We start from the raw sequence: 23745 nt of genomic DNA on the forward strand, positions 1-23745 counted from the left end.
GGAAATTGCAGATGGGGAGGGAGCCTTCTTGGAAAAGCTCAGAGCAAGGTGAGTCATGAACTTCCGGATGGCAGTGCATTGAGGAAGACAAGCCCACCCACCCACACGGGGCAATCAGGGACCCTCTTGCTTACCCTGTCTTGCCTTTCTCTTGCCCTCTGTTGCCTCCTCCCCTGTCCCTGCTGCCCACGGTACCAGGGCCACAGGTGCCGGAGGTCCAGTTCATCATTTTTTCCCCACTTATTCCCTTAAATACTCTCTGGTTTGTCAGCCTGGCATTTGGTTTAAAAATTATAATGACTATGGGGATGAGAGAGTTATTAGGCAATCCCCCCATGAGGACAGATAATATGAAAACACAACCGGTTGTCTTTATTAAAAGTGGGAAAATATATGTAGAAAATTTACCTGGGATGAAAACTGCCTCTTGCTGCCACTAGTGTGACATCTCAGATGGTGCGCCTGACGCCCAGCTGCCCTGTGCGACTTTCACGTGAGACAGTGCTCATGGCACCTTGCCCAAGGGTCGTGCACCCCCACCTTAACCCGACTGCCAGGAAAATGAGAAACTGAAGTATTCTTTCCTTCAGAGGAAGGCCTGATTGATAGATATAAGCCCCTAAATGACTCTGCTAAGCAGCAGGGACCACTTTTTGTTTGCTGTGGGACCCAAGGGCAGACTATCTTTGAAGCCTAGTTGCAAGGTAACATGGTGAGTTCTGAGTATGACAGGAGCCTAGCCTTATTTATTGTTTAATCAAGACTCTTCCAGATGACACATTGCTGGCTTTGACAAAGTTAGTGGCACAGGGCTGTTATAGTGAGATAGTGTGTGAGCAAATCAAGGCTTAATAAGCCGCCTTCTCTTCCTCCTGCCTGACAACCTATAAAGAACTCTCTTTTCTAATTCCAGTGCCTTGTGTGGAAAACTGTCCTTCAAGGTTCGTTAACAATTTTTTTTTTAAGGAAAGGGGAGAGTAGGATAATGTTCTGCTTTTTAAGGAGGTTTAATTTATAATGCATTAGTGGGACATGTGTTGACCAGGGATGAGCTGCCTTTGGGTGGGATCTCTTGTCCTTCTTGGACATTGGTTTCCTCATCTGTAAAATGGATGGAGGAACATTTACTTTTTCTCTGCCTATTTTTTGTATTAAAAATTATTTGAGGGTGCATGTGTGGTTCATGCTCATCTTCTATGCAGGAGACCTGAGTTCGATTCCCAGACCATGCTCCCCTAACCCCCCAAAATTTATGTGATGCATGAATAGGAACCTATAATAGTTATAGGTTATTTGTTAGAAGAACTCGGGAAGTTTTCATTATTCTTCTCCTAACCCAGGAAGCCTGTGCTGAACTTGGCACTGGCTTTTCCCAGAAAGGTGATTCTGATCAAGGCTCTAATTCTCTTGAATTAGGGCCCCTTAAGATTCTTTCTATCTCAAGCTTCTATTTAAGATCATTGCTTTGTAGTTTCTGGATCCTAAATATTTACACACACATATATGTGTACATTTATTTAAAAGATCTTAGCTTTTAAATTGTAAAGATAATATATGCTTACCGTATGAAATCAAACTATACAGAAACAAAAAATGAAAAGTGAAAGTTCCCTCCCCATTTGTTCAAATTCAAATAACTTAGCCTATTTCTTATTTCCCAGGAATTTCTGTGCATACACAAGTGTGGGTCTGTATAATTTTTACTTATGTTGAATCAGAATGTACTTGTTCGAGAACTGATTTTTTTCAACTAATGCATTCCAATATTCTTCCTCTATCACTATATATTGGTTTATCTTTTCCCTTTTTGTATCTGCACAATGTTCCATTGCATAAATATATTTATTTAGCTAATTTCTTATTGATGAGGATGTTGTTTACACATTGTATACTTGTTTCTTACAATTATTAATATGTGCATATAAAAAATGAGCATGCAGAAAGGTATAAAATGAAAAAAAATTCTCACATTTTTCATTCCTCAAATAAAATTCCCTAGAGGTAACTGTGAATAGATTTTGTTTTGTTCTTATACTGATTACTATTATAACTTTAATGAGTATACTTATTTCTTATTTGTTGATTAATCAATTTTAGACAGTAAATTCTTTTCTGGGGAAAGCTGCAAATAAATTTAATATATAAAACATCAAGGAGAATTCAAGGCAGTTATCACTTCACAGTGTGGTCCCTGGTGGGGGGTAAGAGCGGAAGGTTGAATCCGATTCTTTAGAGGGGCTTGGGCAAAAACACCCCAAAACACTGTTGATGACACAGCAGAAACTGGAGAGTGATGTCTCTACCCCTGGAAGACCCCACTCCAATTTGTAAACAGAAACATAAATAAAATGAGGGAGGATGGGGAAGAACAGGATAGTGACCCCAAACCATCTGACTGGGGAGGGAGCTTCCAACAGAAGAAAAGATCAGGGCTGCTATGTAAAATGAATGTGAGGTCTGAAATTCCATGGCATGGGGCTTAAGGACGTTTTGCAGAATATATGTGTATGTATGAATGTGTGTGTGTGTGTATCCTGATTAAATATTTGCTCATGCTTTAAAACCTGTTGATGGAATCCTTTGGTGTACTGGCAAGTGTCCTATATTTCAAAGACTCCCAAAACTGATGGGATAGGAGGGTGGAGAAATTTCTGCTTGCTATTATTTCATGAAACTGATACCTGGAGGAATATGTGTAGCCTTAGGTTTATACATGTGTTTGTCATGATCCAACCTTGTCTTTGGAATTATAAGAACTCTTACTGAAGGGAGGGGTCCAAGTTGTAATTAATGAGAGACTCGGGTAACACTGATGATCACATTGGAAGAGCTCACAGCAGACAGGGAATCCAGTAGAGGATGGCAAACTCAGGACAAACTGAGGTGGATTTCAATGCCCAACATCAAAAGGTTTGATTTGAGCAAAAGATATGGATTGCAGAGTCAAATGTACTGAGCTCCAAGACTCTCACTGGGAGATAGATAATCAGAGTTCTGGGTTAGACATATAGAGACACCTGGGGTAGAATTCAGTTCTAGGATTAGGGGTGTCAAATCTAGTTCCTCAGTGCATCCAGTATTGGTTATGGTAAGCTTTTATAAGGCTTGCCAGAGAAATTGAAATTGGCAATTTCAGTGATGTTTTCCATGGAGAATCCACTTGTGTTCAGTAACTGAAATATTTCCTTCATTGTTTAAAGTTTATTGTGTTCAGTCTGAGGTTAGGATTGGTAAAATATTGAAATGAGCTGTTACTCTGATTTCACCGTATTAAAGAATTTATTTTAGGACAAGTTACATTGTAGAGGCATGAGTAGTTGAGAAGTAATGCTATATATATATTTGTCAGACCCCAAATCATGGGGTGGGAGGGGATGTCCTGTGGGGGTGAGGAAGTTAGTTCTTAATATTACCTGAAAGTCATATCTCCAATCACATATCATTTAATAAAAAGTTTTATTCATTACATCTTGTGTGCACGTGCGCATGCGTGTGTGTGTGTGTGTGTGTGTGTGAGACTGTGTGTAATAAGTCATTATTTCTTCCTTGTAAATGAAAGCATCTGGGAGTAGCTTTGGTAGGAATTATGTCAGAAGTCAGGTTCTGACAATCCATTGACTGATTTCAGTAGAGATTCTGCAGGTGGGGTAAGGTGCCAGAGACCCAGGTAGAAGGAAGTTAAATAGGGGCTTTGTTCTCTTAGTCGGATCCCAGGCATGTGGGGGCCCTCTACATTCTAAGGGCGACTGCACAACCAGCACAGGACCTAGTAGGAATGGGTCCTCCCTAATGGAACATGGAGTCTCACTTCCCTGGACTGAGGGGTTACATAAGGTGGATTCTGAAGGTGGCTGGGCTTGTGACGGGCAGTTCTTTGGGGCTACGCAGTTATTCTCAGCCATCGTGTGAACAGAGTGACAGAAGCACCCATGGTTAGTCCGTGGGGTGAGAAGGAATGTCAGAAGTGAAGCTCTGAAAAGGAAGATGGCGGAAGTGGCGGGCTGGGGTGGCAAAGACCTACAAGTGATTCCAGAAGCAGCAGCAATAGCAGCAGCAGCTGGAAAATTGTTAGAGATGGCAAATTCCTGACTTACTGAATCAGAAACTCTGGGGGTGGGGCTCAGCCATCTGTGATTTAACAAGTACTCCAGGTGATTCTGATGTACACTCAAGTTTAAGAACTGCTGCTGTAGGTTAGCAACCTGTTAACTTGAGATTGTTCTAGCAGTATTCATTTATGCAAGAACAAGTGACATCTGAGTGAAAACCACAGGTAATTCAGTTCTAAATTTCTTCCAGATATCTGCTGATGTCTATGATACATAGAAAAATAATACTAATTTAAAAGTTACTTTATGCCTAGCACTGTACTTAGTATTTTAGCTACATTATTCCCTTGAATTTTCACAGCCTCTCTATTAATTAGGTGCTATTTCTATTGCCATTTTATAGATGGAAAGACAGGAGGATTAAGAATCTCATTAAAGGTTTTGGAGCTAATAAGCGGCTGAGTGGAAATTTGAACCCAGGGAGTTTCACAAAATGAGCTTGGCTTTCTTACCCAATAAGACAGGACTATATGGATTCTTAATTTCCTGTTGCACTGTGCCTGTGTAATGCTGTTCACAGGGTGGGTGGGTGTGTTGATCAGTATTTTTCTGCTTTGGTTAGGACGTGAAACTGGTGTTTTGTTCAGTTATTGCTAACTTAATGTCCTTGAAGCTCTAGAGTCAAGAATTTCAATGCATTTGTATATAGTTGAGCTCAGAGTTTAATGCTAACTGGACTTCAGACCTACAATGCTTTAATCTTTCCTTTGCTAAATTTATGTTTTTTCATTACACCTGTAAATCTTTCTTTGCATAATATCAGTGATTTTCCATTTTCCCCAAGGATTTCTGTCTGTTGTGTTGGCACCTCCTGTGACATTTTAGGACAAGGGTAAAAGTAATGAGTCTCGGTGATTTTTAAATCAGCCAAAATATTGTTTCAGGATAAGCATCCAATTAGTCTTTTTTTTTTTATCCCTCATGGTAAGTTTTTTGTAGTTGGAAATGTTGAGGTAATGCTATTTTAAATTCCAAGTGTGGAAATATTTCTATAGCATAGAGCTCTCTTTTGTGTGTATGAGTTATTAGGTGTGGGTCAAAGGGACTTGGAACATTAATTTTAATTCAGAAATGGCTCTGGAGAGATAAGTTCATTTCCTAAATCAGCTTGATGAGAATTGGAGCTTGGAAAATTATACTCTGCTAGAACACTTATGAGGTAATAAGCTCACCAAGGTTTAGAAACATTTCTAGAGTTGTAGCCAATTTGCCTGAAAATTCCAAGCACCAAATCCTGTTGATTCTAATACAAATCATTTTTTCACATTTTAGTATTTCTGAAACCAGAATACACCTGGTGGTTGATGACTATATGGTAGGATGTCAGCATGGAGGGTTTAGATAAGACTAGAATAGAAGCAATATTTTCAAAGGAGACAGTAGAAGTCATCATAGCTCCTTATGACCTTTCTCATTTAGAGGGTATAAGAAAAGGATAAGGATGAGATATTTGGGGATGATTTTGAGGGGAGGCTATGGATAGAGACTAGCTGCTAAATTGATTCCTTGGGAGAACAAGTGAAAATAAAATCTATGGGAGAGCCATGGGGTGTGCTTCCTCCTTTTTTTTTTTTTCCTCCTCTCAAGTCTAAGGGGACCACTTGTAGAGTTAATAGGCACTCCACGAGCTGCGTTAGTGTCAATTTGAGATCTTGATAGTACTAGGTAAGTAGGAACTCCTCTGGTCCCCTCCTTTCTTTTCACCACACTCTCACTCTGGAGGTACAGGAAATAGTGATTAGCAGGTTGTGGGAGGGCAGTAGAGGCCAAGTCTGGAAAAAAAAGAAGCAGCTTACCATACCGGAGGCCCTGCTTTCCATCTGCAGCAGACACAGATAAAGAGGTGAGATGCTTCTATTTATATCAAAGCTAAGTTTTGCGTATGATATGGGACCAATCATTTTTATTACTAAATCAAAACAGTGTTTTGTGACTTAAAGTGACAGTTGGACTTTTTCTCTAGAGAATTCATGGTGAAAACTTCTTTGTGTTTTTATCTAGGGCAGGGGGATAAGCAGTCCAAAGAATAATTTAAAGGAATAGAGGAAGATAAAAATAAAGTTGCCTTATGGTTATATTCTATGAATTGGATCTATTCAGTGGAATGGTTAAATGTACACGTAATGTCCTTGTGTTTGTCCCAACTACGCTTCTGCTCAGTTTTAATTAAAATGATGGATTAGTTGCACTGGGATAATTGAGAGAGTGGGGCAGGTCTTCACTTAAGATTTGTTGGACATTTAAAAAGAGAGAACATTCTGAAGTTATGGTATTCAGCAGTGGTGTGTTTTGCTTTGAGAAGACAAGCTCTTTTATTTATTTTTTAGAGCAGTTACAAGTTTAAAGAAAAAAATCAAGGTACGGAGTTCCCATATACCACCCTCTCACACACACAGTTTTACCAACTATTAACATTTTACATTAGTGTGGTACATTTTTTACAACTGCTGAAACAATATTATTAAAATTATGTTATTAACCAAAGTTCATAGTTTACATTATGGGTTCACTCTTTGCTTTGTACCTTTCTATTTTTTGTAACATGTCTACAACATAAAGTTTCTCATTTTTACCACTTTCATGTATACAATTCATTGGTGTTAATTACAGTCACAGTGTTGTGCTCCGTCAACACCGTCCATTTCCAAAACTTTTCAGTTACCCCAAAGAGAAACTCTATACCAAATGAGCATTGATTTCCCATTCCTCACTCCCACCCCTGTCCTTGGTAAACAACATTCTAATTTCTGACTCTATAAATTTGAAAATTCTAATTATTTAGTACAAGATCATATACTATTTGTCCTTTTGTGCCTGCCTTGTTTCACTCAACATATATTCAGGATTCACTCATATTGTAGCAGGTATTAGAACTTCACTCCTTTTTTACAGCTGAATAATATTCCATTGTATGTATTGTTTGGTTTGTGAAAGCTGCTGGACTGCAATATAACAGAAATGGAATGGCTTTTAAAAAGGGAATTTATTCTGTTGCAAGCTTACAGTTATAAGGCTATAAATATGTCCAAATTAAGGCATCCAGGTAAAGATACCTTGACTCAAGAAAGGCCAATGGGTCTGGAATACCTCTGCCAGCTGGGAGGCATGTGGCTGGTATCTGCTGGGATCTTTGATTTCTCATTTCAAACAGCTTCCCTGGGGTTATTTTCTTTCTTCATCTCTAACCATCTCTGCCTGTGTCAGCTCTGAAGCATTTTCCAAAATGGCTCCCTCTTAAATGATTCCAGTAAGTGATCCACCTTGAATGGATGGGGATACATCTCCATGGAAACCATCTAATCAAAAGGCCCCACCCACAATTGGGTGGGTAACACCACCATGAAAACAATATAATCAAAAATATCTCACACAGCAATACTGAATGAGGATTAAAGAACAAGGCTTTTCTGGGGTGCATGTTTCAAACCGGGACATGTTTATACCACATTTTTCTTCCATTTGTCTATTGATGGACACTTTTAACTTTTGGCTATTGTGAACAGTTCTGCCATGAACATGGGTGTGGAAATATCTGTTTGAGTCTCTGCTTTAAATTCTTTTGGGAATATACCTAGAAGTGGGGTTGCCAGGTCATATGGTAATTCTATGCTTCTGAAGGAACTGCCCAACTGTCTTCCACAGTGGCTGCACCATTTTAAATTCCCACCAATAATGTAGGTTACATCCTCACTGATACTTGATACTTTTATTTTTGAATAATAGCTCCATTTAATGGGACATATGTAAGTAGAGGAAGTGGAACAATCTCTTATAGCTAAAGAAGAGATTGGATAGGAATCCCTCAGATTCCCTCCCAGACAGTGTGATTCTTTGGTTCTAAGATGTTTAGCTTTGACTTTGAATAACTTCATAGACCCCATTGTTTCATAGTCACATGTTTGACCATCTGTCTTTTCCTTTCTCTCCCTCTAAGAAATGAGCTAAGAAATACTACCTGATTGTATTTCTTTAGTACTGAGGAAATAAATATAAGAGAATGTATGGTTTACCATTTATTAAGGGATATCAGTTATATACGTTTGCCATGTTAAAATAGTTACTGATAATTTTTCTTTGTTTTTTCAAAATATTTTTGTTTCTGTTGCATTATAAGAATACTTCCAAAGTGTTCTTGACTAAAATGTTCAAGTTAATCACTCAGTAGCCACTAGATAGCAGTAGTCCTGTAGTAATGGGAGAGAAATTTATTTTAGGGAAGCAGAGTGTTGCTGTCTAGTTGTTACTATTTTTGGAAATAGTTTATCCCAAATTCTAGTAATCCTTAACCTCACCAAAGCTGCTTTTAGTTCAGTTCCATATTCCATCAGTTTATTAGCTGGAGGCTTTTGTTGATATTTAGCAGCAATGAAACAAATTAGACTAAACAATAGGAAAATGTATTTTCTCTAATTACAGAAAGTCCAGAGGTAGGATGGGCTTTAGGTGTAATTCAGAGAAAGCTCTGCTTGACTGTTATTCTCTTGCATTGCCCTTCTTTTGGGTTGGCTTCATCCTCAAGCTGAAAGCAAGATGGCAGTGGAAGTTCTAGCAACACATCTAGTCATGACAATGGCTAAAAATAGAAGACTTTGTCTCCTCCTTAAAGTTAAGAAAACTTTTCCTAGAAGTGCCTTCTTCCTCCTCCACTACTCCTGACTTCCTGGTACATCACATTGGCTTAATTTGTGTTATATTGTAAACTGCTAACTGGTAATGTGCTATGGACCAGACTCTCTTAAAGCACAGGGCCGTTATGAGGGAAGGGAAGACATCAACCAGGGCTCTGTTAGGGAGGAGGATGCATGGAATGGAGGTGTCTAAGCAGCCCATTGCCTACTACAAAAATAGTGGGGTTTCAAAGAAATTCTTGTGGCTGTCAGTAAAAATACATTTTCTTTAATTGAAACTTTCTTTTTTGGATCATAAAAGTCCTATTATATGGAAACGAGATGTGACCTTAGATATTATCCAGTCCAACCAATCTCTTTATTTGGGAACCGAGGAACAGGGAATGTAGGTGAGTTTTCCAAAATCACAGAATCAGTAGAATCTACAAGTGCACATCTCTGGGAAATGTAGTGTAGTGTGATTGTAAAACAATGATTATGAGTTTCATTACTCTATAGTGATGCTTCCATCAATTAAGGTAGATGATTGGATGTTGTGAATTGAAGCTGAAACAAAAAGTGGTTCAGAAGTAACTAAAACACTATGTGATATAGGCTATGGAAGCTCTGAGACTGGCCTGCTGCCAGTGATGGGTTTACAGTAGGGGTCAGCAAACTTTTCCTGCAAAGGGTCAGAGAGTAAGATCAGGTGGTCTCTGTTGTAATTACCCAAACTCTTCTGTTGTAGTCCAAAAAGCAACCATAAACAATATGTAATAAATGGGCATAACCGTGTTTCAATAAAAGTTTATTTACAAAAACATGGTCCATAGTTTGCTGACTCCTGGTTTGCATGCTTCCAAAATATTGATCAGGTTGAAGTTCTAGCACAAAATGGCTTTGAGAAGGGCAAAAATGAATTTCAGACGAGGCTGAAGGATTTGTATTTTCCCTAGACTGAAAATAAAAGGGATGACCTTCAACTTTGTTTACATGATGCAGAAACAATTCTTTATCCAGTCAATTTGTCATGACAGCAGGTACATACCATATATTAGGCAGATTCATAGTTTATTTGACTGAACTGATGGGTTAAGCAGTGAAAATAGTGTGCTCTTGCCAAAGTATAACCTTGATGTTATTTAGAGAGATAGTCTTCCAGGAACCAATCTACTTGAAAGTTGGTTTGTCTATAATCTACCTTTCTCAGTGAGCCTAGTAAGAATATCTAATTGAATCATACTCTGAAAGAGGGCACAGCTTGCCTTAGAATTAATTTAACCACATAATTAGGAAACTTCTAAGGGTGCTACAAAAATTGGTAACTGGAAATCATTTGCACATTAAGTATTCATATCCTATGAGACACTGGCCATCTATTTTAGGCAAGGAAGTCACGTGGTGGGAGCATGTCCTGAAGACTCATGGAGAGAAGCAGTGATTTATATGCAGGGAAACCGCTTTTGTAAAACTGTCTAAAGTAAGGGCACAATTTCTGTTTCATTTTGTTGAGCAATCACTGAGGTTGTGAGTAACAATTTTGATTCAGCAGTTTTGACTTGTCAGATATAAGCATGAAACGACTTTATTTTTCCAATATTAGATCATGTCAATGAACTTTTCTTTCCTGCTTGGAAACTGCTTCCCTCAATTGATATTTTGGGTTGATTCCTTAATTTTCCTGCCATTTCAGTTCTTAAAATGTTTCCTGTTCATTTTAAAACCTCAAGCACATTTTTATTTCAGGGCTTCCTGACTTTCCCCCATTTTCCTCCCAAACTCAGCAGAGACTCGGATTTCTGACCCTGGTAACTGGGGGTGTTTGTGGTGGGTGTTCTCTCACCACCCCTATTCCCTCTGGGTGTTGAGATGCTGGAAGGAAAAGAGTCGCATTATATAACTGCTGGGGGAGAATTGTCTGTCCTCAACATGGGGTTTGTAACTACCCATCCACTATGTGAACAATTTCATATTGGTTACGGCATTATCACTCCCCATTTTTTGTTATTTGTGGCTCCTTCTTAGCTCTCTGCCCATGAATCAGTTCCCTCTGAGGAGGAGGCATGCACATGGTGATTCTCTCAGGGCTGACATCCTTTGGTTCTTGAGGGTCCTCAAGGCAACTTCCCCTTGTGAAATCCCCTGGCGTTAGAGATCCGACTGGAGCTTAACCTCTTTCTTCCTACCTCCTGGTACCCACTGTGGGCAACCCACCTTGCAGCCCATTGCTGTTGGGTTCCTCAGCAGGAAATGTGGTTTTCAGGGATATATAACCGAAGCAGTTTACAATGCCTGTGCTCAGAAGACCCTGCTTTCTGTATTTAATGCTATCTGGCTATCATATTGAAAATTTAAATAACTTTGTCTTTGAATTTGTATTTTGTAAGCGAAATCTAATGGGACAGTGGAGCATGTCCCAGGGTCTTAAAGCCTTGGCCCCTGTCCAGCTGCTTCTCACAGCCCCCGTGGTGCCCCCTTGGAACAAGTTCTTTGCTGCCCTCTCCTGGTCCCCCATGCCTGCCTGGCTTCCCATCTGCATATTTGTCCTGCAAGTGCGAAAGTCCTCTGCTTGGATAGCAGCTGGTTTGTGTGGGGTATGACTTGGGCACAGGCATGGGAGAATTAGTTTGGACATGTGCCCCATGATGTTTGGGAGATGAATAAGGGAGTATATTTCCCTGTGTGGGGCTGGCAGCACCGCAGTACCCTTGGTGGGCAGCTCAGCAGATGCCACTTGCCCTCTCCCAATCCAAGTACAAAGTACATTCTGGCACAAAAGTTGCAACACCTTGGGGCTGGCCCCTTCTCAAAATCAAGACCGTGGGCTTATGGAAAGGGGAGATTGATTTCCCATCCTGACCAGGGCCCAGCATTTTCATTTTTGCTGGACTCATAAATTATGTGGCCCGACTTGCCAGTAAGTGATCCTTTGAGAAGTGTCAACCAGACAGCTTCAGCCATTTCAACAGTGACCACTTCATCCACAGCAAGGTATTTGCCTTTTTACAAAAAAGGGTGGGACTGAAGACACCCCCCTTGGCACTCCCTTTTCTGGCCTCACCATCTTCCTAGTAACCATCAGCCCTAAATTAGTGGTGGGGTTATTTAGGAGACCATCTCCCAATCTTGTAAGATGGGGGTTAGGAGGTATTCAAAAGACCATCTGCCTTCTTTCTCCGCGCCCCCCCCCCCCCCATTTTAGAGAAGTTGTAGATTTACAGAATAATCATGTATAAAATACAGGACTCCCATACACCACCCCACCACTAACACTTTATTGGTGTGGGACATCTGCTGCAGTTGATGAGAGCAGATTTTTATAATTGTACTGTTAAAGTTCATGGTTTAACCTAGGTTTCACTGTGCAATACGGTTCCATGGATATTTTAAAAAATTTCATTCTATTACCATATATACAATCCAACACTTCCCCCTTTAATCACATTCAATATATTTCTGTGCTGTTAATTAATGTGATTAATCCTTTGTCAGATATGTGACAACCCATTGTGTGGGTTGTCATTTTACTTTCATGATAAAGTCCTTTGAAGACCAAGAGCTTTTAATTTGGTGAGGCCTATTTATCCATTCTTTCTATCATTGCTTGTACTTTGGGCATAACGTCTTAGAACCCATTGCTGAACACAAGGTCCTGAAGATTCCTCCTTATATTTTCTATATAAAATAGTTCTATTTTATATAGGTCTTTGATCCATTTTGAGTAGATTTTTGTATATGGTATGAGGTAGAGGTCCTCTTTTTTTTTTTTCTTGGCAAATAGAAGACAAGTTTTCCTATCACCATTTGTTGAGGAGACTATTCTTGTAGATCTAGTAGTGATGGATTCCCTCAGCTTTATTGATCTGAGTATGTCTTAATCTTTCTGTTGTTTTTGAAAGAGAGTTTCGCTAGATATAAAATTCATGGCTGGCAGTTGTTTTCCTTCAGCACATTTTAAGTATTTCATCCCATTGCCTTCATGCCTTTATGACTTTTGGTGAGAGAGCGGTACCTAATCTTTTGGGGATTCCTTTGCATATAACATGTTGTTTTTTCTCTTGCAGCTTTCAGAACTCTATCCTTGTTGCTTGCATTTAATAATGTAATAAATATATGACAAGGGTATAGTTTTCTTCATGTTTATCCTGTTTGGTGTTCTCTGAGCTTTTTTGATGTGTCTTTTAACATCTTTTGCTATGTTTGGGAAGTTCTTTGTCAAAATTTCCTTAAATATTCCTTTCTTTTTCTCTCTTTCTTCTCCTTCTCCTGTAAACATGTATGTTGCTGTGCTTGATGGTGCCCCATAGCTGTCTTAGACTATTTTCATGTTTAATATTTCTTTTTTCCTTCTGCTCATCAGCCTGACTCATTTCAAGTATCTTGTTTTCAAGTTCACTGATTCTTTCTTCTTCCAGCTCCATTCTGCTCTTAAAACTCTCCTGGGCATTTTTCATTTCAGTTATTGCAGTCATCAAACCAGTAGTTCTGTTTGGTTCCTTTTAACAATTTCTGTCTCCTTGATTAGATTCTCCTATTGTTCATTCATTGTTTTCCTAATATCCCTTAGTTCTTTCTTCATATTTTCCTTCATCCCCATGAGCGTTTTTAAGATCATTTTTTAAAAAGCTTTGTTTGGTATGTTCCTGTTTTCTCTGTTTTTTTTTTTTCCTTTATTTTTATCCTCTTCTTTTTGTATGGGCCATCATTTCCTGTTTCTTTGTTTCTATTGTACTCCTTTGTTGCACAGTGTACATTTCAATATTTTGAAATGCTAACTCTGGGATTTACTCCCTAGGATGTCTGTTTCCTGTTTTTGTAATCAGCTGGTGAAAAGAAAGAGATTTTCTTGAGGTTCAACCCTCTCTGCCCAAGGTGAATGAAATTCAACCCTCTGGGCTTTTGCCTGTTCATTTATTTTGAAGTTACCCTGCGTTCTAGTTTGCTAGCTATCGGAATGCAACATACCAGAAACAGAACAGCTTTTAAAGAGGGGGAATTTATTAAGTTGCAAGTTTACAGCTCTAAGGCAGTGAAAATGTCCCAGTTAAAGCAAGTCTATAAAAAAAATGTCCAAATTAAGGCACCAACAAGAGGTTACTTTCACTCAAGAAAGGCTGATGAAGTTCAGGGTTTTTCCTCTCTCAACTGGAAAGGCATATAGTGAACAGGGATGTCTGCTTGCTTTCTTTCCAGGCTTCTTGTTTCATGAAGCTCCCCCAGGGACAATTTCCCTCTTCATCTCCAAAGTTCTCTGGCTACATGGGCTCTTGTGATTCTTGTAGCTGTCTTGCTTTCTCATTTTCTCCAAAATGTTTCCTCTTTTAAAGGATTCCAGTAAACTAATCTAGACCCACCAGGAATGGGTGGAGTCACAGCTCCCCCTAATCCAAGGTTAATACCCATTACTGGGTGAGTCACATTTCCATGGAGATAACCTAAATAGGACCTGGGACCTATGAAGAGGGCACAGACCGGCTGTCGAGGTGTCAGAAAGGGTGCCAAAAAACTCTGCTGTGGTTTTCTAAAGCTGAGCTTTCCTGGCCTGCCCAGCCAATGCAGCCCTCCAGCTGACTTTATTTCTTTTTTTTTTTTTCCGTTTAATTTTTCCCCTTTCTTGCCATTCTTTTGCAAATACTTTTTTATTCACTGTTCAAATCACTCTGGGATTTATTGGGGCATCACTCTGGACAAACCTACAAAATCTCATGCCCTACTCAAGGTTCCATGTACTTATGGTGTACAGTTTAACTGTCCACATAAGTTATATTAGGAAGTGCACTAGTCAAACTATAAATTTTGTACCCAATAAACATTTTTTGCTTTAGTCTCATACATAAGTTAAAGTTTTAAAATATGAATTACCATCTATTTTCAACACCCTGCAATATTGACTTTCCTTTGTTCTTCCTCAAGCAAAAACGTTTTTTAATTTGTACATTTAGTCACTATCATTGTACACTCTAGGCATTCTTAGATTATACTATCTCAGTCTTTATTGTCTATCTTTCCTTCTGATTTCATTTGTGCCCCCAGTTCTCCTCCCTCTACCATTCTCACATTCAGCTTCATTCAGTGTGCTAACATTATTGTACTACAATTAGGTAATATTGTTCTACCCATTTCTGAGTTTTTACAATCAGTCATATTGTACAATCTGTATCCTTTCTGTTCCAATTACCCAATATCTACCCTATTTCTATCTCCTGATGCTTTCTGTTCTTAACCGAAATTCTTCAAGTTCATTCATTTATGTTAGTTCATATCAGTGAGACCATATAGTATTTGTCCTTTTGTTTCTGACTAATCTCACTCAGCATAATGTCCTCAAGGTTCATCCATGTTGTTACATACTTCATAACTTTATTCTGTCTTACAGCTGCATAATATTCCATCGTATGTATATTCCACAGCTTGTTTAGCCACTTGTCTGTTGATGGACATTTTGGCTGTTTCCATCTCTTGGCAGTTGTAAATAATGCTGCTATAAACACTGGCGAGCAAATGTCTGTTTGTGTCCTTGGTCTCATGTCCTCTGAGTAGATACCTAGCAATGGTATTGCTGGATCATGTGGCAATTCTATATTTAGCTTCCTGAGGAACCGCCAAACTGACTTTTCTCTGTAGCCCTGCGGAAACCCTGCATCTTTAAATCTCCACCACTTCCACCTCTGTCTGGGAAGAGTTGAAACAATGGGTGCTACTTTTTGTCTGGAGTAGGGTTGAAATAGTGGCTGCCACTGCTTTTGTCCAGGGAAGATTCAAACAATAGTTGCCCTTAGAGCCAGGACCCAGGGATCCAAGTTTACTGATCAAAAGCTGTGGCCAGTGATTGCCAGTGCACACCCCTCTTCTTGGGGTGAGGATTTTTATGTCCCTTGCTGTCAGCTGCAGCTGCCAGGTACTCGACACCATGGCAGCCTGTTGTGACAGTGGGGGATGGGCACTGGTGGCTACCACATGGAGAGAGCAATTTACAGTTCTTTACCATAATTTATCAGCCTCTTCCTACTGCTCTTTGCTAGATGTACTGTGCTCCTCTGGTCTCTAGGCTTTCAAAATAGTTGTTTCAGTTAGTTCCTACCTGTTTAATAGTTGTTTGGTAGAAGGACTGAGTCCGGGAGCTCCCTACCTACCCTGGAAGTCCTCCTCCTGTTCAGGTTACTTGCCTTCTGCAATGCTTAATTGCCCCTGAAAGTCATCTCCTCACACCCACTCCCGTTTCATTTCTCAGCAGCAAAGGCTGGGAAACCATTTCAGCCTTTTTGGATCCCAGGAGTCTCCATTAAGCACGGGCCTCCTTTTAACAACACTCTGGAGAATCATCTGGTTTTGTTCTTAGCAGTGAATTGCATTTGTTAATCGAGGTTCTGTTCTAATTTGCTGTTCTAATTTGTGAGGCAGGAAAACATCTCCATCAGGGTCCCTCACCATTCTGTTAACAAGTGTTCACATGGATCATCATTGTTAGAAGAATTTGTGGCAGGTTTGAATTGACGGGCTATTTCCACGGAAAGGATAAGTCTTACCCAATAAGAAAATCTCAGTGCTTTAATGCGTTCTTGTGTTCAGTTTCACCCTTCTTGAAGAACTAAGGAACTCCTTCACGTTTGTAGTATTTAGGTTAAATTTTTTATTCATGTTCTCTTAACATTTTGTGTACCATGAAGAGTCCTAATGATTTTTCTGAGTTTTGCGAGAACTTTCTCAGCCTCCATTTTTTTTTTTTTTGCGGGCAAGTTTTAACAAACCAAAATCTGTTCTAGTTCTCTTTCATGGTATTTGTGAGAATTCAACAGGATGATAATTATATATAACTTCTAAAAAGTTTAAGAGTGTTGTAAGTTTGAGATATCTATAATACAAATCAAAGTAAACTCAAGCCTTCGAAGTTCATTGCCACTGCTGGATAGCAGCTATCTGATGCCAGGGACAACAAACAAAAAAAAACAAAAAAAACCACCTAAAACTAAATTAGGCTCTGGATTATAAAGTGAAGGTTAATTAAAATGAGCACTCTTTGGTAAAATGCTAGCCATCTGGGAGGGAAGAGTGGTGTGAATAGGCTGATAAAAGTTTTGTGGCTGTATGTGCAGTAAGCATGATTTATCTTGGATAGGGTTGATTTGTATATCTGAGAAAATATATTTTCTCTTGTTGGAGAAAATGAAATTTGGTGCTTTGATGTCCTAAGGTCCTTAGTGTGATTTAAGTCTGGTACTTTTGAAGTACACTTAGTGCCTCTGTTGACGAATATCTTACTCTTTGATCCTCTCGTGTTGTCTGTCTGAGGAGGTCTTTCATACTCCTTTTTGCTCTAATTATTCTTTTGTTTTATCTCTCCCACCTAGAAGAACCACCTTCCCTTTCTCCCAACACCCTGCCTAATATGTGCAAATATTTTGGGATCCAGGATACCACGAGGGGACTATTGCTGGACTTTCACTTGTTTGGTGTCTGGCCTGCTCATGATGACGCCATTGGGCTGACTACTAGGGACCTTTCTCCTTTGCTGTTGCTTACCAGCTTCAAATTCCATCTGGGGCTGCTGATAGGAACTTCAACACCATGTGCAAAAATTGTAATAAAGCAATTTTGGTCTGAAGAAGAGGAAAATAGCAAGTCAAAGCCCATTTGAGAAATGTCATGTTCATTGCTCCAAAAGGAAAAATGGCAAGGGATGTGTGTGCTCATGTATTTGGTGGATTTCCTGAGGGGGGCATATGTATAGATACAATGTTTGTGTACACTGGCCCTTTCCTCTTTAATCTAGTAAACTCAGGATGAAGTCCAAGAAACCCAATAAATACGGCAGTTATCTAGTATAAATTTTTGATGGTGAATTGACATTAAAGTTGTTTTTACACATATTAAGTATATCTGCTACCATAGTATAATTAAGGCCAATGTGCTTTGCTTGTGAATATGGCATGTAAAAATTATGGGCATGTCCTTTTCCTATTACCCATAGAGTATACATGACACAGACCTCCAAAAATATGTATAATCCCACCCTAGGACAAGAGATAATATAATAATACTAGGTAAAATGTATATAGTGCTAAGTGACCTTCACTGCTCTAAATTCCTTTCAAATATTCTCAAAACAGCAATAAGGGGTATTTTTAGCATTACTCCAGTTTTACAGATGAAGAAAATGTACCAGAAATTATAAGTAAACTTGTCAAGGACACTTGGGTAGTAAGTAGTCAAGTCAAGATTTGAATTATAGCTTCTCCTGTTTCAGTCAATATGGTTGGGATTAACCATTATTCTGAGGGTGGTTGGTATATTTACTGAATAGATTGTATATTTAGTCCTCATTTAGGACTATCCATTGGTTATTCTCCATCTGCTGCATCAAATCTTTTCTCCTGCCTCCTCTACCCTGTACTTTTCAGGCAGCCTGACCCCTCCGTGGACTGTATCACTGGACTTCCTTGTCTTTGTTTCCATTTGCATGTGGAGTTATCTGAAAGAGATGAGAAGTTGGGGCATTATTGGCTGTGGGGTACCACTATCCTCATGGCTGTACCTTTGTTGGGTCGCTCCAGGTCTCTTGGGTCTGGTAACACCACTGCCTGTCTTGTCTTTCAGGAGGAGGGGGGATAAAGACTTCCATCCTGAGCAAGGCTCTGGTGCTCCACCATCACTGTGAGTGTGGTGTCTATATCTGTAGGAATTCTGACATATACCAGCTTCTTAAGTACTTGAGTCTCAATACTCAAAAACACTTGAAATGTTTAGAATGATTTATTAAAAGATAAATGAAACAAGTTAAATTTTAGGATACTGTTCCATTTTGCTAATGCTGCCAGAATGCAACATACCAAAAATGGGTTGGTTTTTTCAAAGGACATTTGTTAGGTTACAAATGTATAGTTCTAAAGCCATAAAAATGTCCAAACTATGGCATCAGCAAGAGGATACCACCACTGAAGGAAGGCCGATGGTGTCCAGGTTTCCTCTGTCACATGGGGAGGCACACGGTGATGTCTGCTGGCCCATCTCTCTTGGGTTGGTTTTACAATGGCTCTCTCAGCTCCTGTGGGTTCTTCTGGCTTTTCCTGGGGCATTTTTATTCTCTCTTGGCTTTTCCTGAGGCATTTTCTTTCTCCAGCTCCAAATGTCTCTGATCACTGAATGCTCTGTGTCTTCTCATAAAGGACTCTAGTAAAGGTTTAAGACGCACCTTGAGTTGGGTGGGTGGTTCACATCTCCATGGAAGCAACATAATCAAAAGGTCCCATCCACAATGGGTCTGCACCACAAGAATGGATTAAAAGAACATGGCTTTTCTGGGTGTGCTGGTTTGAAAGTATTGTGCACCCCAGAAAATCCATGTCCTTTAATCCTGATTCAATATTGTAGGGTGGAAACCTTTGATTAGATTTTTTTCCATAGAGATTGACCCACTTAATTATGGGAGTGCCCTTTGATTAGATTATCCCCATGGAACTATGACACACCCAGTTGTGGGTGTGTCTTATTGATTTGTACAAGGGTCTTGACAAGTTTGTTTTTAAAAGGGGAAACATTTTGGAGAAAACTCATGTAATACAGACACTGATGTTTAGAAATGCAGAAGCCCCAGGAGATGCAATGACCTGAGAGAGCTGACAGAAGCTAGACGGTTTCTTCAGAGCCAACATAGAGATGTTTGGAGAAGCTGAAAGAAAATGCCCCCTGGGAAAGCTGTTTGAAACCAGAAGCCAAAGGACCAGCAGATGCCAGCCACATGCTTTCCCAGCTGATAGAGGTGTTCTGGACCCACTGACATTTATTGAGTCAAGGTTTCTTTCCCCGGATGTCTTAGCTTAAACATTCTTATGGATGTAGAACTGTAAACTTGTAACTTAATAAATTCCCTTTAAAAAACACCCAACCCACTTCTGGTATATTGTATTTCCAGCAGCATTAACAAACTGAAACACTGGGGTATGGAACTGTTTCAAACCACCATCAGTATGGTCAACCTTGTCCTATCAGATTGGCTTAGAATAATCAGCAGTTATAATCCCATACTTGCATAAAGCCTTATTCTATTCCAGTGCTGATAGATATATAGATAGAGATAGATAATATTATTATATTATATAATTATATAATGAGATGATATTATCTCATTTAATCTTTATAGCTATTCTACAAGGTAGGAAACGTTATTATTCTCACCTTTCAGATGAAGAAACTGAAGTTGAGATATTAAATAACTTGTTTGAAGCTGAATGGTTAAAAAGTCTTGCATGTGGAATTAAATCCAGGAAGCCTGACTTGAGAGTCTATAGTCTTAATCAATATGCTTAGGCTGCTGTACCTGATTGTGTTCTTAAAGCAACTTGGGAAGTAGGCCAGATAGGTATAATTTTCTTTTCTTTATTAAAGTTGAGTAAATTGAAGCATAGTGGATTAGAGTGACTTTTCAAAGACGACAGAATTAATTGGTATAGACTTACAAATGGCAGATCAGGGGATTATTGGGAAATCTTGTTGCAGAAACCAAGTAACCTTTGAGGCACCTTTAGTTTGGGCAAAAAGCAATGGATTTAGGGTTACTAGATCTGAATTTTAAAACCTGATTGAGACTCACTAGGTATTTGAACTTGAGTTCAACCTCTGAGCCTTTATCCTCATTGAAAATACAGGAGAAATAATTCCTACATAACAGGATATTTTCAGGATTACATAAAATAATTACATAATCATGTTTGTCACAGTATTTATTTCATATATGTTTTAAAAAATGTCCACAACATGTTATAGGATCAATAAACAAAAGCCAGTTGGCTTTCTATACACTAGAAATGGACAGTCCAAAGAGGAAATTAAGAAAATAGCTCCATTTACAATAGCATCTAAAAAAATAAAATATCTGGGAATTAATTTAACCAAAGATACAAAAGACATGAGCAATGAAAACTGTAAAGCACTACTGACACAAGTTAAAGACTAAATAATGGCAAGACAGCCCATGTTTGTGGTTGGAAACAGTTAATATTGTTAAAATGTTAATATTATTCAAACCAATATACAAATTCAATGCAATCCTTTTCAAAATGTGAGCAGCAAAAGCAGAAATGGAAAACTCCTCACATGTATATGGAAGTTCACTGGGCCCCAGAGAGCTTTAACAGTTTTGAAAAACAAGAATAACATCAAAGGGCTAACACTTACCGATTTTAAATTGTGCTACAAAGCTACAGAAATCAAAACAGTGTGATTCTAGCACAATGATAAACAAACTGATGGATCAGAATTGAAAGTCTAGAAATAGACCCATGCATCTATGGTCAATTGCTTTTCAAAAAGTGTGCTAAGTACATGGAGAGAAAAAAGAATGGTCTCTTTAATGATACTGGGAAAACTGGATATCCACATGCAAAAGAATGAATGTAGATTCCACCTTACATCATATATAGAAATCAACTCAAGATGGAACAGGGCCTAAATATAAGAGCTAAAATTATAAAACTCTTAGAAGATAACATTGGGGCACATCTTCATATCTTAGTGTTTTGGTTTGGTAAAGCTCCCAAAAGGCAATTAACCAGAAATGGATTGGCTTTTATAAAGGGGATTTAGTATGTTATAAATTTACAGTTCTAAAGCTATGAAAATGTCCAAATTTAAGACATCAACAGGATGATACCTGGAGGTAGCCACTGGTATCTGGACCACCTCTGTCAGCTGGGAAGGCACATGGCTGGAGTCTGCTGCTCCTTGCTCCAGGTTCGTTGCCCACAGCTTATGATTTCAGTGGCTTTCTCTCTGTCCGGTAGGTCTTTTTGTAGTGTCTCTAGAGCATTTCTCTAAGTATCCATGAGTGCTCTTAGTTTCTCCAGAGAAACTCTAGATTTCATCTCTTAGGTTCTGTCCACTCTCTCCAGGTTGTGGGACCTTCAGTTTTGGTGGGTCCTTGCCTAGCATCTCCCCAGGTATTTCTGACTCCAAGTGTCTGTGTTTTCTCCAAAATGTCTCTCTCTTAAAGGACTCCAGTATGTGGATTAAGGCCCACCTTTAATGGATGGGGTCACATATCCATGGGAACCACCTAATCAAAAGGTTCCACCCAGCAAACAAGAAGTCTGCCCCCTGTAAGAGTGGATTAAAAGTACGTGGCTTTTCTGGGGTACATAACAGTTTCAAGCCAACAAGTTAGGATTTGGCAATAGATTCTTAGATTTGACACCAAAAGCTTGAGCAACAAAAAGAAACAATAGATAAATTTGATTTCATCAAAATTAAAACCTTTTGTGCCTTGAAGGAAATTACCAAGAAAGTGCAAAGACAGCCTATAGAATGGGAGAAAATAGTTGGAAACCATATAAAAGATAAGGGTTTAATATCCAGAATATCTAAAGAACTTTTAGATTGTAGTAACAAAGAGACTAATAACCCAAGTAGAAAATAGGCAAAGGGCTTGAATAGACATTTTTCTATAGAAAATATAAGAATGGGCAATAAGTTTATAAAAGAGTCTCGCCATCATTAGGAATTAGGGAAATGCAGTCAAAGCCACAATGAGAAACCAGTTCACATCCACAAGGATGGTGATTATTACAAAATAGAAAAGAAGGCATGGAGAAGATGCAGAGAAATTGAAACTCTAGTGCATTGTTGGTGGCAATGTAAATAGTGCAGCTGCTATGGAAAGTAATGTAGTGGTTCTTCAAAAGGCTAAATGTAGAATTACCATATGACCTGGCAATTCCACTTCTAGGTACGTTCCCCAAAAAACTAAAAAACATGGTCTCAAATAGGTATGTGTACCCCAATGCTTAAAGCAGCATTATTCACAATAGCCAGGAGGTGGAAACAACTCAAGTGTCCATCAACCAATGAATGGATAAACAAAATGTGGTACATGCAACACAGTTGAATATCATTCTGCAATAAGAAAGATTGAAGTTAGGAGACATGCTGCAGCATGGAAGAACCTTAAAAACACGTTCAATGAAATATGACACTTAAGCGCAAATATTGTTTTATATCACTTAGATGGTTAGAAACAGCAGATTTGCAGACACAGATGTTTGTAAAAAAAAAAAAAAAAATTAAATTAAAAAAAAAAAGAGAAGAAACCAGAAGCCAGGAATCAAAGAAAGCCAAAGGGAGTAGCCAGAAGCTGAAAGTCAGCAAAACAGAAGAGGAGACAATACAAGGAGGAGGAGATTGGCATGTGATAGAAGATTGCTGGCAGCCAGCACCAGAAAGCTACACGTTTGGAGAATAAAGCAAGCCTTGCTTATTTTAGACTTCTAGCCTCAAAACCATGAGCCTATACATTCTCCCTGTGTAAGAGGAAAAAAAACATCCACAAAAATCACCAGAAGTTAGAACCATGAATTCAGGAGGGGAGAAACAGAAACAAAGGATGTTTGACTCCTATGTGAGGAGGTAAGCTGGGGAAGTCTGCAGGGGTAGGTAAAGCTTCATCTGTTCCTGAACATTTACTGAATGCTATGTGAGGGCTTTGTTTTCATGATTTTTTTTTTTTTTTTTAGTTCTAATTTGAGAAGGGAAGTTTCTCTCTTCTCCTGACTTCTCCCAAACAGTTTATATGGTGTATATGTACATATATATATTTTAACCTTTTTATTGTAAGAACATATATACAATTCAAAATTTCAAAAGTCTCCATTTTAACAAGTGTATAATTCAGTGATATTATCTACATTTGTAATATTGTGCTACCATCTTAAAATCTAACTGTAATTCTAAATATAGGTGGCAAAGACACAACTTGAGGCAAAGGCTCAATAAATGTGTTAGGCACATTTATGTAAGGATAACTGTACCTGTCATGGTAATGGCTTTTTAATGCGGTTTATTAATCCCCTTGCTAGTGGTTTTTAGAGTACATTCTCAAGGGAATTTGAAATATAAGGTCTTTCTTAATCATCCCAGCAGGAAATAATTTCTCACCTCCCTGAACTGTGGCAGAACTTAGCAACTGTACCATGTCTCTGAATGTAATGATTCTGGTTTGGAAATTGTAATTAGTGTGCTTTTGTCCTCTCCAAATGGAGAAC

At 38.8% G+C, this 23745-nt stretch overlaps 1 long non-coding RNA gene across 1 annotated transcript; it reads left to right on the plus strand.

The window, feature by feature from the left end:
- The first annotated feature begins 896 nt into the window (after positions 1-896).
- Positions 897-21389, plus strand: LOC143662721 (uncharacterized). The gene is made up of 3 exons (XR_013165568.1): positions 897-941; positions 18311-18367; positions 21345-21389. It is a non-coding gene; the product is annotated as an uncharacterized LOC143662721 (long non-coding RNA).
- Positions 21390-23745: the final 2356 nt, after the last annotated feature.

The sequence above is a fragment of the Tamandua tetradactyla genome, chromosome 18 (assembly GCF_023851605.1).
Source record: "Tamandua tetradactyla isolate mTamTet1 chromosome 18, mTamTet1.pri, whole genome shotgun sequence".
Classification (NCBI taxonomy): domain Eukaryota; kingdom Metazoa; phylum Chordata; class Mammalia; order Pilosa; family Myrmecophagidae; genus Tamandua; species Tamandua tetradactyla.